Source organism: Salmo trutta, chromosome 22, assembly GCF_901001165.1.
Source record: "Salmo trutta chromosome 22, fSalTru1.1, whole genome shotgun sequence".
Lineage (NCBI taxonomy): Eukaryota > Metazoa > Chordata > Actinopteri > Salmoniformes > Salmonidae > Salmo > Salmo trutta.
In genome coordinates, this window is record NC_042978.1 from 24,704,561 (window position 1) to 24,719,679 (window position 15,119).

General features: G+C 42.0%; 1 protein-coding gene across 2 annotated transcripts in view; it reads left to right on the forward strand.

Moving 5' to 3' along the window:
• Positions 1-15,119, forward strand: part of LOC115158418 (uncharacterized) — a 103,917-nt gene that overhangs the window by 42,424 nt on the left and 46,374 nt on the right. The gene's annotated exons all lie outside the window — the stretch shown is intronic.

A 15,119-nucleotide genomic window follows, 5' to 3' on the forward strand; every position in this document is an offset into this window, starting at 1 on the left:
AAATCATAGTTTGCATTCAAAGAGAAACTGGTTGTATTTCATTACAGGCATTTTTTTTATCATAAGCTCAATTTCCCAAGATGACAATGTTGAACGATGCTGTATATGTTAGTGTTTTATAGTGTAAAACGGGTTTTGGATTCTGCTCAGTTTGGCCTTCCCATGTTTACAGCTATGCCTTAATTATTCTCATGAGGTGACTGCTTCATTAGATTACATAAAGAGTCATAAAGATGAATAGAAGTTCATCCACAGAGATGAAAGCAGGGAGATGACACAGCAGTCATAATGGGATGTAATGATTAAATAATAATGGTTTCTGACATGTGATTTATTAGGCCAAAGAAACTCACAATGTGAGCACACCTCTTTCTTTCTACCCCGAGGTAAGAAAGGAATGAAATACATATTATTTATCTTAATGAAAATACCAGCGCCTGTGAGTGAAGTCTCGTACCCTCAGTAGTTGAATGCAAATACAGAAATGCAATAAAAACTCATATTAAAGTGCCAACTCTGAGAGATTGTGATGGATATTGTTGCAGAAGATTAGATGATTATATTACCTCCACAGGACCTTTGTTTGATATTGGCAAACTTAATATAATACCTGGAATATTTGATATCAATTAACAGTCACAGTCCTTGATCCTTCTCAGATTTACCCTAGCGGTTAATTTATGGTTTCACTCTCTGCCAGTGCCAGTCGCTGTCTAGTTGATTCTAGAAACATCATCTACTGTAGTGTGAATATATCAGTGACACACTGTTCTGTGTTGATACTATGAATAACCACGCTCAGTCATTCATCAAACAGGGGAGTTGTCCTCTTGCCAGCTGACACCTAGGTACTTGACATTAGTTTTCATCCACGTCTCATCAGTGGACAAATCGGCCTCATCACTCACCTTCATTGATGTATTATCCTTGTCCGTGGCGTCTGGGCTTATCTGTAATTTGAACGCTTATCATTTGTGTGTGCCAGCTTTATGGGCTGCAGTAGGAGCCGCCCCAGTCTCCAGTTTGGTCACACTGTGAATTGCAGCACATCTAAGCAGCAGCTGGATCCATCCAGAGGCAGGCAGGCAGGCAGGCAGGCAGGCAGGCAGGCAGGCAGGCAGGCAGGCAGGCAGGCAGGCAGGCAACCCTCTTTCAGGGCCAGTCCCCACACTACATCAGCTAGGACCAAACCCCATTACATACTTGGGGACATATCTGATCTGACACTGTTGAATAAGGCACTACTGAAATGTGTTCCACACCTAAATGTACAACATAATTCAAATGTAATGGGAGGGCTTTTATTTTATTTCCCTGCCAGTAATAGAATCAAACAGTCAAGGACCACACATTAACTTTAGTGATAATAGTTGTTTTTTGTTCACAATCCACCAATATGCACCCTCTCTCTCTCTCTCTGGTTCCAGTTCCTTGGGTAACACATAATCCACAGATACTCCTAGATCCTCTCCTATTGGGTTCTTCATCTCTGTTTCCAGTTCTGTAAGGCTGTAAGGGTCAGGGGTAATGTTAAACAGTCTGAGGAAGATGTGTGTCTGGCTGCCAAGCCTGCAATTGAATATGCAAATGAGTTAGATGGCTGCCTGGAACTCATTAAGAGGAGACAGAGACAGGAAGTGTGTTAGCTGCTGGCCTGCTAATTGCCACCAGTCAAGGATTTCCTGTTAAGGTTGGCTTGGCCGCCTTTAACTTCTACTGAAATGAATAATCTGATATATAGATCCATTAAAAATGCATATGGTTTCTTACTTGGATTTGGCTTCTGTTTAAATGTATTAATAATGCATAGGAAATGTAAGACAATGGTCTGGCGTGCTAGTTATAATTCAACAATTCTGCCGCTTTAAATAATCATCCATAATGGATTTCCATCTTAGAGGCTGAGAGAATAGCAGCTCTCTCTAGGGTGGATGTAAAGCCACTCTGTCCCTGGTTGGCAGACCAAGATAAGGCTGCTGAAGGCAGGGTTATGAACGTTGAGGTTGATTACCCAGTCAGAATTCAAGGACAGCAATCAAGATTGCCATATTAAATAAATGACTGTAATGTTATTATGACTGCTGTTTGAGCTGACAGTGCAGTCATTACTGTCCTTTTTACTCTGTCTCTGTAGTCGGTCTTCTGTCACATTACATGCTGGGAGTTAGGATGCAAGTGGCATGGTAGATGTTTCACTTCATGCAGATGGCACAGGATCCCACTGTGTGTGTAACACGGGCTGCCATTCGATTTTTTCAGGTCAGTGATTCTCAATGTCAGAAACGGTGTCAAAAGCACTGCTGGAGCTGTTCTAGTCCGTCCCTACTGTTGGCTTAGCCAGAGCAATAACAGGATGCCACATGCTACAAGGTCGTGGTCTCTTAGCTTTGTATAATTATTGTTGAGTTATCTGACACAAAAATGACTCAAGGTGTTAGGAAATGGTGCAAACATAGTCCTTAGTATTATTTTCTATCCTGTGTCTATGTATTTGTCCTATTGCTACATGCGTAGTAGAATGCCTAGTCTGTACTAGCAATTTGAAAATGGTTAGTCTCATTCTGGATCTGTTTTTGATGAACATATTAACTTTACACTACACACACACTCTAAATCTAGGTAGCGAGAAACACTTAGTTTCAAGTTATAGACATTCATTTACACAAAAAATTCTGTGGACACCCCTTCAAATGAGTGGATTCGGCTATTTCAGCCACACCCGCTGCTGACAGGTGTATAAAATCGAGCACACAGCCGTGCAATCTAAACAAGTCCTTAAACTTTTTATAAAACCACCCAAGTTTTTTGTCAGGACAGAATGTATTATTATGGAAAGTAAAAGTTTTATTGTCTCTGCCACTGGAAGCCAGAAATAGAACAGAAGTTTGGTTGTAGTTGCTATGGAAGTTGTTGGTAATTGTTCTTATCTGATGGTACTGTCTTATCGACTTCCCTATCTACAGGAAGCTCTGCTAGATGCTTTTATCATCTCCGTCTCTCTCTTTTTATGTCATTAATGGTACCACAATGGTCCCAAAAATATATATTTCTACCTTGTGATGTTTTATTCATTCTGTGTGCAGCTTCACACCCACACTCAGTCACTCACAAACATACATTGGTAATCTGTAAGGTTGTAACCTCATCATAACAAATCACTGGCAGACTGGTAAATCATTTTGCTTGGCTGTCACTGCGCGTAGGGGACCTGAAATCTCTTGGCCGTGTGGATGGCAGTATTCCTCTAATCAGAGAGAGTTGTTCCCAGTGTGTCTCACAATATCTGCCAAACTCTGATCAAATCTTGTATCTCATAAACAGGTAATCAAAGACATTTTGCTAAGCATGTAAATGTCAACCTCGCTCTCATCCAAGAAGAGTGCCTTCAGCTATGGCAATTAAGCAAGCTACTGTGAGTTCCAGTCTTTACAATGCGTCCCATCTTTGAAAGTGAACATCAGTGGGCAAACTGCCATTTCCTTTTTGTCCATGGTGTTCCTGCGGAATGATTGTTTCAGATATAAACTAGAAAAAGCAACCACTGTAGATGCTTTCTCTACAAAGAGGCAGATTTGATTAGTTTTAGTTTGCCTGTGCAGTGACTCTCTGCAGTGACCTTGTTCTCTCTATCTCATAGTAACATAGTGCTATTACACCACAACCTTCTGTTCCTATGCTGAACTTCTAGATCTTAACCTCCGCTAGAGTTGTAGCTCCGGGACTGTGTGTGTGTGTGTATGTGTGTGTGTGTGTGCATCACTGTGTGTTATCAAAGCAATCTAAAATCAATCTCTTCTATTTCTCTGTTGTTCCTCAAGGACAGAATAATACCCGTACGGGAGTCATAAAAAGACAACTCCCGAGAATGGCTTTGTTATAGTTAAACCCATGCTCTGAAAATCCCTGATGTGTCCGTGCATTCTAACAGAGGAGCACATTTGACTTTTGCATCTCTCTAATGCACATGTATCTGAATACAGTCTGGCATGTTGCCATATATTTTGGGTGATATATACTCTACTGCAGCTATATGTGAACTAAGCTATGTGTGGAATTTAAGGTAAGTATCTAACTATATGAAATATCAAAATATTTGCCATTATTTTGCTCATCACGTTTACTGCATTTAAAATAAAAGTTGCATTGTGAATCATATTTCGCTAGGTGCACTTGTCCTCCCTCTACACTCAGCACATACACTATATGTACAAAAGTATGTGGACACCCCTTCAAATTAATGGATTCGGCTATTTCAGCCACACCCGTTGCTGACACGTGTATAAAATTCGAGCACACCACCATGCAATCTCCATAGAGAAACATTGGTAGTAGAATGGCCTTACTGAAGAGCTCAGTGACTTTCAACTTGGCACTGTCATAGGATCCCACCTTTCCAACAAGTCATTTTCTCAAATTTCTGCCTTGCTAGAACTCCCACAGTCAACTGTAAGTGCTATTATTGTGAAGTGTAAATGTCTAGGAGCAACAACAGCTCAACCGTTCATGCTAGGCCCCTTAGTTCCAGTGATGGGAAATCTTAACGCTACAGCATACAATGACATTCTAGACGATTCTGTGCTTCCAACTTTTTGGCAACAGTCTGGGGAAGGCCTTTCCAGTTTCAGCATGACAATGCCCCGTGCACAAAGCGAGCTCAATACAGAAATGGTTTGTCGAGATCGGTGTGGAAGAACTTTGACTCGCCTACACAAAGCCCTGACCTCAACCCCATCGATCACCTTTGGGATGAATTGGAACTCCGACTGGGAGCCAGGCCTAATCGCCCAACAACAGTTCCTGACCCCACTAATGCTCTTGTGGCTGAATAGAAGCAAGTCCCCGCAGCAATGTTCCAACATCTAGTGGAAAGCTTTCCCAGAAGAGTGGAGGCTGTTATAGCAGCAAAGGGGGGACCAACTCCATATGAATGCCCATGATTTTGGAATGAGATTTTCGACAAGCAGGTGTCCGCATACTTTTGGTAAGTGAGTGGTGGATACTGGATATGGTATGAGACTATGAGTAAAGTGTAATTACATAAATCTCATCAGGCTCTTTTGTAATCTCTCTGTGGAGTGTCACAATAACCGAGTAGGCAGCAGAGTTTCACCAACATGCCATGGCTCTTAAGTGACTGCAAAAAGTGTTCTCTCTCCACTGCTGACACAGTGGTTATGAACAATTACTGAAAAATGTGTCGGCTGACAATGAATAATGGATACAGGCTCAGCGCTGACCTCCTTGTGAATTTGGCTGTAAATTGAATCTTTATGGGGGTCCCTAAAAAGCAACTCCGAAAATAACTTGGCATTGCGTTGCTGTCGCAAGTAGTATTTCTCTTTAAGCTGCTCACAGTCAACCCTGCTGAGTTGGGCTTTGCATCACTGATGAGCAGCTGAAAGGCCCTCCACCCATTTTGAATACATGCATTGCATATCTCCATTTTCACTGTTGTGGAACTAAGTTGAAGTTTATAGTTGACTACAGTTTTTATGTTAAACAGACATGAGTGATGAGAGACATAGCCACTGTACCTCTAAAGCATGTGTCAAACTCATTCCATGGAGGGCTGAGGTACACCCTTGTACACCCTTGTACTTCATTGATTAATTAAGGGCACTGATTAATAAGGAACTCCCGTCACCTGGTTGTCTAGGTCTTAATTGAAAGGAAAAACCAAAAACTCGCAGACACTCGGCCCTCCATGGAATGAGTTTGACACCCCTGCTCTAAAGGTATGCATTGCCTGAGAAGAGCTACCCTGGCCTGATTTACAGGGCTGGGAATGAAAGGGAGAGTACAGGCTAGGGTTGAATGGCGGGAACCCAGTTACCAAGATTTACTGGGATTTACCGTCCATAACCATAAAATCAAATCAAATTGTATTTGTCACATGCACCGAATACAGTTGTAGACCTTACCGTGAAATGCTTATTACAAGCCCTTAACCAACAATGCAGTTTTAAGAAAGATGAGAGTTAAGAAATGATTTACTAAATAAACTAAAGTTAAAAAAAGTAACACAATAAAATAACAATAACGAAACTATATATAGAGAAGGTACCGGTACCGAGTCAATGTGTGGGGGTACAGGTACCACTCCCTTTTCCCGGGATAAATAACTGCAAAAAAAATGGTAAATTATAATAAATTATGTATATGAACAGCATGGCATGAAATGGAACAGTTAAATTATATGCAATGTCTAAATATGGTTTCTCTCCGGCCTCTGCATGATGAATCATCAACGCTCAGGGTGTGGACAGACAGCTCATCTCAGTATGGAGTGCAGTTCACAACGCATGTAGACCTATCATCTCATCATGGTAACGTTTTGTCTTTGTTTCTAGTGACAGGTAGACCTACATTTGCTGCAGCATTGCCTACAGTAATATAAAGACTGAATAAACATCTAATTTATCCATCTCCACCTGGCTTTCAGGGGTCACCTTATTTTTTATTGTAAAGATGTTTGGTTTTTAATTGCAGCTGCAGAGTTTTAAAACAGCCTATCACTTGAATACCGTTGCTTTAAATCAGTGCACAGGCGAGCACTCACTGGCAGTCTTTCTCTCTCTCCATCAACTCAAATTGCATCCAAAATAGATAATCCTGTTCTAGATTGATATATAGCCCAAATATAAACTCACCAAAAAAAGAAACGTCCTCTCACTGTCAACTGCGTTTATTTTCAGCAAACTTAACATGTGTAAATATTTGTATGAACATAACAAGATTCAACAACTGAGACAAAAACATTTCTGGGGGAATGGCCCTAGCCCTCACCCTCCGATCCAACAGGTCCCAGATGTGCTCAATGTCATTGAACAAGCATGGTAAACAAAGAATTATCTTTGAAAGACAGGGTCCTGAAAAAGGGATGTTTCTTTTTTTGCTGAGATTAGATGTCCTAGACCAGGGGTTCCCGGACTTTTTCAGTAGGGGTCCCCCTTCCACCATTGTTGAACATTTATTTCATGCAATTCTACACATTTTGTCATGGGGTGTAAAGAAAGTTTTGCAGTTTTAAAGCACATTTTCTTGCAATTCTATACATTTTGCCATATCTAATGTGTATTCATGTGATATTTGAGTGACAAATAAATTACAACAATATCTATGGGCTAAAAAGTTTTTTTTTAAATAGCTATCTAAAGGTATGCAATGACTAACATGAAATGTCACCTTGTGCATTCTACTATTACAACTTTCCAGAGTAAGTTTAAAGCAGGACTGAGTTACCAATATATATATATATATATATATATATATATTTATATACAGTACCAGTCAAAAGTTTGAACACACCTACTCATTCCAGGGTTTTTCTTTATTTTTACTATTTTCTACATTGTAGAATAATAGTGCAGACATCAAAACTATGAAATAACACATATGGAATCATGTCCTAACCAAAAAAGTGTTAAACAACTGTAATATATTTTATGTTTGAGATTCTTCAGTAGCCACCCTTTGCCTTCATGACAGCTTTGCACACTCTTGGTATTTTCTCAACCAGCTTTATGAGGTAGTCACCTGGAATGAATTTCAATTAACAGGTGTGCCTTGTTAAAAGTCAATTTGTGGAATTTCTTTCCTTCTTAATGCATTTGTTGTGACAAGGTAGGAGTGGTACCAAATACAGAAGATATTTGGTAAAAACACAAAGTACATATTATGGCAAAAATAGCTCAAATAAGCAAAGAGAAACGACAGTCTATCATTACTTTAAGACATGAAGGTCAGTCAATCTGGAAAATGTCAAGAACTTTGAATGTTTCTTCAAGTGCAGTCGCAAAAACCATCAAGCGCTATGATGAAACTGGCTCTCATGAGGACCCCCACAGAAAAGGAAGACCCAGAGTTACCTCTGCTGCAGAGGTTAGAAATTGCAGCCCAAATAAATGCTTCACAGAGTTCAAGTAACAGACACATCTCAACATCAACTGTTCAGGGGAGACTGCTTGAATCAGACCTTCGTAGTGGCCAGGAACTTTAATGCAGGGAAACTTAAATCGGTTTTACCAAATTTCCCACAGCTTGTTAAATGTGCAAGGGGAGGGAAATAAATTCTAGACCTGTCACGCCCTGATCTGGTTCACCTGTCCTTGTGATTGTCTCCACCCCCTCCAGGTGTCGCTTATTTTCCCTGGTGTATTTATCCCTGTGTATCCTTTATCTCTGTGCCAGTTCGTCTTGTATGTTCAAGTCAACCAGCGTGTTTTTCCTGTGCTCCTGCTTTTTCAATTCTCTTTTTGCTATTCCTCCCGGTTTTGACCCTTGCCTGTTTCTGGACTCTGTAGCCACCTGCCTGACCATTCTGCCTGCCTTGACCTCGAGCCTGCCTGCCACTCTGTACCTCCTGGACTCTGAACTGGTTTTGACCTTTTGCCTGTCTACGATCATTCTCTTGCCTACCCTTTTGGATAATAATAAATATCAAAGACTCAAACCATCTGCCTCCCCTTTTCTGCATCTGGGTCTCGCCTTGTGCTCTTATAAGACTACCTTTACTCCACACACAGAGACGCGTACAAAGCTCTCCCGCACCCCCCATTTGGCTGCTTACAAGCAAAAATTTAAGCAGGAAGCACCAGGTCAATAAAAAAGTGGTCAGATGAAGCAGATGCTAAGTTACAGGACTGTTTTGCTAGCACAGACTGGAATATGTTCAGGTATTCTTCCGATGGCATTGAGGAGTACACCACATCAGTCACTGGCTTCATAAATAAGTGCATTGATGACGTCCTCCCCGCAGTGACTGTACATACATACCCCAACCAGAAGCAATAGATTACAGGCAACATCCGCACTGAGCTAAAGGGTAGAGCTGCCGCTTTCAAGGAGCAGGACTCTAACCCAGAAGCTTATAAGAAATCCCGCTATGCCCTCCAACAAACCATCAAACAGGCAAAGCGTCAATACAGGACTAAGATCAAATCGTATTGCACCGGCTCCAATGCTCGGCGCATGTGGCAGGGCTTGCAAACTACAAAGGGAAGCACAGACGAGAGCTACCCAGTGACACAAACCTACCAGACAAGCTAAATTACTTCTATGCTCGCTTCGAGGCAAGTAACACTGAAACCTGCCTGAGAGCGTCAGCTGTTCTGGACGACTGTGTGATCACACTCTCCACAGCCGATGTGAGTTAGACCTTTAAACAGGTCAACATTCACAAGGGCCAGACGGATTACCAAGATGTGTACTCCGAGCATGCGCTGACCAACTGGCAAGTGTCTTCACTGACATTTTCAACCTCTCCCTGTCTGAGTCTGTAATACCAACATGTTTCAAGTAGACCACCATAGTCCCTGTGCCCAAGAACACTAAGGTAACCTGCTTAAATGACCACCGACCCGTAGCACTCACGTCTGTAGCCATGAAATGCTTTGAAAGGCTGGTCATGGCTCACATCAGCACCATTATCATAGAAACCCTAGACCCACTTTAATTTGCATACTGCCCTAACAGATCCACAGATGATGAAATCTCTATTGCATTCCACACTGCCCTTTCCCACCTGGACAAAAGGAACACCTATGTGACAATGCTGTTCATTGACTACAGCTCAGCGTTCAACACCATAGTGCACTCAAAGCTCATCACTGAGCTAAGGACCCTGGGACTAAACACCTCCCTCTGCAACTGGATCCTGGACTTCCTGACGGGCCGCCCCCAAGTGGTAAGGGTAGGTAACAACACATCTGCCACGCTGATCTTCAACACGGGGGCCCCTCAGGGGTGCGTGCTCAGTCCCCTCCTGTACTCCCTGTTCACTCATGACTGTACGGCCAGGCACGACTACAACACCATCATTAAATTTGCTGATGACACAACAGTGGTAGGCCTGATCACCGACAACGACGAGACAGCATATAGGGAGGAGGTCAGAGACCTGGCTGTGTGGTGTCAGGACAACAACCCTCTCCCTCAATGTGATCAAGACAAAGGAGAGAATTGTGGACTACAGGAAAAGGAGGACTGAGCACACCCCCATTCTCATCGATGGGGCTGTAGTGGAGCAGGTTGAGAGCTCGGTCTCTGACCGCAAGACACTACAGAGGGTAATGCGTATGGCCCAGTACATCACTGGGGAAAAGCTTCCTGCCATCCAGGACCTCTATACCAGGCGGTGTCAGAGGAAGGCCCTAAAAATTGTTAAAGACTCCAGCCACCCTAGTCATAGACTGTTCTCTCTGCTATCGCATGGCAAGCGGTACCGGAGTGCCAAGTCTCGGTCCAAGAGGCTTCTAAACAGCTTCATTTTCCAAGCTGCTTAAAGGCACAGTTTTCAGTTCTGCCCACATATTTTCTATAGGATTGAGGTCAGGGCTTTGTGATGGCCACTCCAATACCTTGACTTTGTTGTCTTTAAGCCATTTTGCCACAAGTATGCTTGGGGTCATTGTTCATTTGAAAGACCCATTTGCGTCCAAGCTTTAACTTCCTGACTGATGTCTTGAGATGTTGCTTCAATATATCCACCTAATTTTCCTTCTTCATGATGCCATCTATTTTGTGAAGTGCACCAGTCCCTCCTGCAGCAAAGCACCCCCACAACATGATGCAGCCACCCCCGTGCTTCACGGTTGGGATGGTGTTCTTCGGCTTGCAAGCCTCCCCTTTTTCCTCCAAACGTAATGATGGTCATTATGGCCAAACAGATCTATTTTTGTTTCATCAGACCAGAGGACATTTCTCCAAAAAGTACAATCTTTGTCCCCATGTGCAGTTGCAAACCGTAGTCTAGCTTTTTTATGGCGGTTCTTTCTTGCTGAGCGGCCTTTGAGGTTATGTCGATATAGGACTCGTTTTACTATGGATATAGATACTTTTGTACCTGTTTCCTCCAGCAACTTCACAAGGTCCTTTGCTGTTGTTCTGGGATTGATTTGCACTTTTCGCACCAAAGTACGTTCATCTCTAGGAGACAGAACGTGTCTTCTTCCTGAGCGCTATGAAGGCTGCGTGGTCCCATGGTGTTTATACTTGCGTACTATTGTTTGTACAGATGAACGTGGTACCTTCAGGTGTTTGGAAATTGCTCCCCAGGATGAACTAGACTTGTGGAGGTCTACAATTTTTTCTGAGGTCTTGGCTGATTTCTTTTGATTTTCACATAATGTCAAACGAAGAAGCACTGAGTTTGAAGGTAGGCCTTGAAATACATCCACAGGTACATCTCCAATTGACTCAAATGAGGTCAATTAGCCTATCAGAAGCTTCTAAAGCATGACATCATTTTCTGGAATTTTCCAAGCTGCTTAAAGGCTCAGTCAACTTAGTGTATGTAAACTTCTGACCCACTGGAATTTTTATACAGCGAATTATAAGTGAAATAATCTGTCTGTAAACAATTGTTGGAAAAATGACTTGTGTCATCCACAAAGTAGATGTCCTAACCAACTTGCCAAAACTATAGTTTGTTAACAAGAACTTTGTGGAGTGGTTGAAAAACAAGTTTTAATGACTTCAACCTAAGTGTATGTCAACTTCCGACTTCAACTGTATATACAGTATGTATTGTATAACGGCACAATCATTTGGTCTTTTTTGGGCTCATTAAATGTATTTAATGTATGGCTCATCAGGCTCAGCTAGCATCAGGCTCGAATTTTCTATCAAAGCTCGAGTCAATTCCAAACATAGGCCTATTTATATGCTTTATAATGCTTTTGAATGACACTTCTGGTTTTGGCTGGAATTTCCTGGGTTACCTGGGAGAAAAGTTATTTATTCTCAAGATGGAACATTTGTAAAATACTAGGAAAATATTCAACCCTAGTACAGGCATGGTGTAGGAATAGCATGGAAGGGATGGATGCAAACGTCATGACGACCGATAACTAACATCAATATCCTTTTAGCCTAAACTAAATAGAGAATTGGCAACTTTGGTGATAAAATGTTAATAAAAAATGAAAAATTGTCATGATGTTTAGTAATTAAAGTTTATTGGGAAACCCTAGTACAGGCGGTGTGAGGAATACTGTCGCCCAAGGAGTTCTATGGACACTTTGATTGATTTTACAGAGACAAAAGGTGATGTAAGCATAATGAATAGTGTGGTTATGGAGGCAGATTCTGTCTTTCTGCCTGTCTGCCTGCGTGTGTATGCACGTGAACTGAATTAATCAGTGTGTATGCGTGGTTGTGTGTGTTTTCCTACTGATGGATCTGTGTATATCTCAGTGGTCTTGTATTAGTTTCCTATTGATATCCACTCTTTCTGAAGTTGACATGAAGGGCTCTCATCTCCCCTGATACTGCCCCTGCTGAGAGCTTCTTCAGGTATCTATTCCAAACAGATCAGTGTCTGGAGACCAAGGCTTCTATTGTGGCATTTCATCTTAGGACACTTCTTCATCTTGATTGACAACCTTGATCAAATATTAACTCCAAAAATGAATTGTTTGGAAAATATTCCTCTCTATGGACATAGAGGAGAGACACTGTCAAGTTCTTTCTGTGACCTCTGCAAGTTAGTTGTAAGGTAACTGGGTTGAAATTAGTAATCAAGTGTGTATTTTACTTACATTTATTGTGCCAATTATCCTTGAGTAAAATTTGCTGACACTAGATTCATCAGAATGCTAAAAATATTCTGACAAAGTCTCTCACTAGCACAGTGAGTGAGGCACTGAGGAGACCTTGGGTAAAATGTCATCTAAATGACAAATTGAATAGACTGGTATTCATGCAGGCAGTAACATGCCACAAATCAATTAATAGCCATGAAAAGCAGTTTTCTACAAAAGGCAGCTGTGATGACCAAAAATGTGTGGTTAATGAATTATGACACACCAGGAGAAAATACATTGATACACTGTAATAAGCGCTCAATTAAGTCATTTGAAATGAAGCAGGCTATTTACCAAATGTATCTGTTTCTGTTGAAATGGATATCCCCCTCATATTTCCAGCAATAAATTGCAGACAGAATTTTATTGGGGGCAAATTATGCATGGGAAATCAAGTACAATTTTATAGTTTCATAGAATAATTAGTGTGACATTTATACTGCATAATTGTTAAAGATGTCAAACCTCTCCTCCAGTCTACTGCCACCATGACTTTGAGCGTAAAGATTCAGTCAGACCTATGTTTCTGATACTTAGTGGGCAGATGAATGCTGTGTTTCAACAGTTTAGCTTGGCACGATTGCAAATTCTTTCACAGGGTGAAAAACAACACTTGTCTTCTGTGTGTGTGTGTGTGTGTGTGTGTGTGTGTGTGTGTGTGTGTGTGTGTGTGTGTGTGTGTGTGTGTGTGTGTGTGTGTGTGTGTGTGTGTGTGTGTGTGTGTGTTTTAGAGCATGGATTAAGGAAAGAGCACAACCCTCTTTGTCATGTTCTCACTCCACTCACTACGAGGTGCAATGGGTGGGGGGCTGAAGTGGTCAGAGAAGCGTGCTCTGTAGTCTAACATGTAGTCTAACATGCTTCTCTCCAGGACAGAGATGGGTTGATGTGAGATGCTTTTGCCTTGGCATATCAGCTCTCTCAGCTCTCCCATCAGTCTGCCTGGCTGCCTGGCCATGGCAGTGCCACCTTCCTCCTCCCCCTAATCTCCACTCTTCTCCACTCTCCTCCATCTTATCCCTTGTGAAATGGATTCACTCAGTTCATCCCAAGGTCCCCTGTGTGCATTAGGATATATAATGCCCCAGTATGCTCTCTGTTCCTTTTGGTGGGACTTGCTTTTTTGCGTGTGTTTGTATGTGTGTGTGTGTGTTTGGTTGGAATCGCTGTGGAAATTGCATTCTTCTCCCATGCATTGCATGAACAGCTGCAAGTGCAATTTTTGTTGTGGTTGCCGTTGAGTACTTCTACAGTATGCACAATCGTGCTTTGTTCTCTGTGCCCAAGCTGCCCCTTGTTGCATTACAGGCAAACAAGGAGAGATGGAGAGATAGAGGTGGCGGGAGAGAGAGCGAGAGAGGAGGAGGAGGAAAGAGAGGTGGAGAGAGAGAGAGATGTTGCATTACAGGTGAATGAAGAGAGAGAGAGAGAGAGAGAGAGAGAGAGAGAGAGGAGGAGTGAGCCGGTGAGAGGGGTGTTAGATGGATACACTCAAACAAAGAGCAGGGACTGAGGGAACACTCTTTGTTTTGTAATGTGTGCTTTTATAGTTCATTTCTTCCCACACACCCTGGATTTCTGACAATGTCACATTGGGAGCAGGGTAATCACAGCTCTCGCCTGATATCTCCTCCATCACACAGTCCACTGAGGCTTTTTACTGGAGATGGAAAGGCACTTAAACCTATTTCTCTCTGGAGCTCAAAGAGACTTGGGCACCTAATGGAATCTTCTTCCCCCTAATCCAGGGCATTCTTCACATGTGCTTAAAAGCAAAATGTTTACTTGTGGACAATTGTTATCCCAGTTTAAGTGCCAGCTTTCTGTGAGCCCATGTAATTCTCCTCTGTCAATATTCTTCACAGCCAAATGCCCTCGGTGAAGTATTTTACCCCCAAATAGTCTCATTTTCAGTTGGTATAAAGGCTTTAAGATGCTTTTCAAACAGTTTACTGCTTATTGGGCTATTTAACATCATGTAATTATTTTAATAGAATGGAATCAGCTTTGTTTTGTTATTTATGTTATAAATTCAATGGACTCTGTAGAGAGAATTCTCAGATGTGGTACACAGCCTAACATGTCCTGGTTGCTGTGCCTTCAGAGCCTGTGACTCTCTGGGGCCAGGGTAGAAATCCCATTAACAGCATCTATGCATCTTAGTGCCAACACCAGTACACATCAGTCCACTCTGTGGCCTCACCAGACTTGCATATTGCACCAAATATACACATGAGCCAGGGCCAGGTGGACTTCATGCTCTCTCTCATACAACATTTTTTTACGGCCAAAGCAAAAGGGGAATACTTCCTTCTCAAAGAAAGGCTGTAAATATAATGTTCTCATCATCACCTGATAGGAAATTAGGTGTAATGACTGTCGTAGCGAGGGGACCAAAGCACAGCGTGTTGAGTGCTCATAATGACTTTTTATTTTAACACAGAACACTAAAGAAAATAAGAAACGCGAAAACGATCAGCTCACAGTTCTGTCAGGTACATAGATTAAACAGAATACAACTACCCACAAACACAG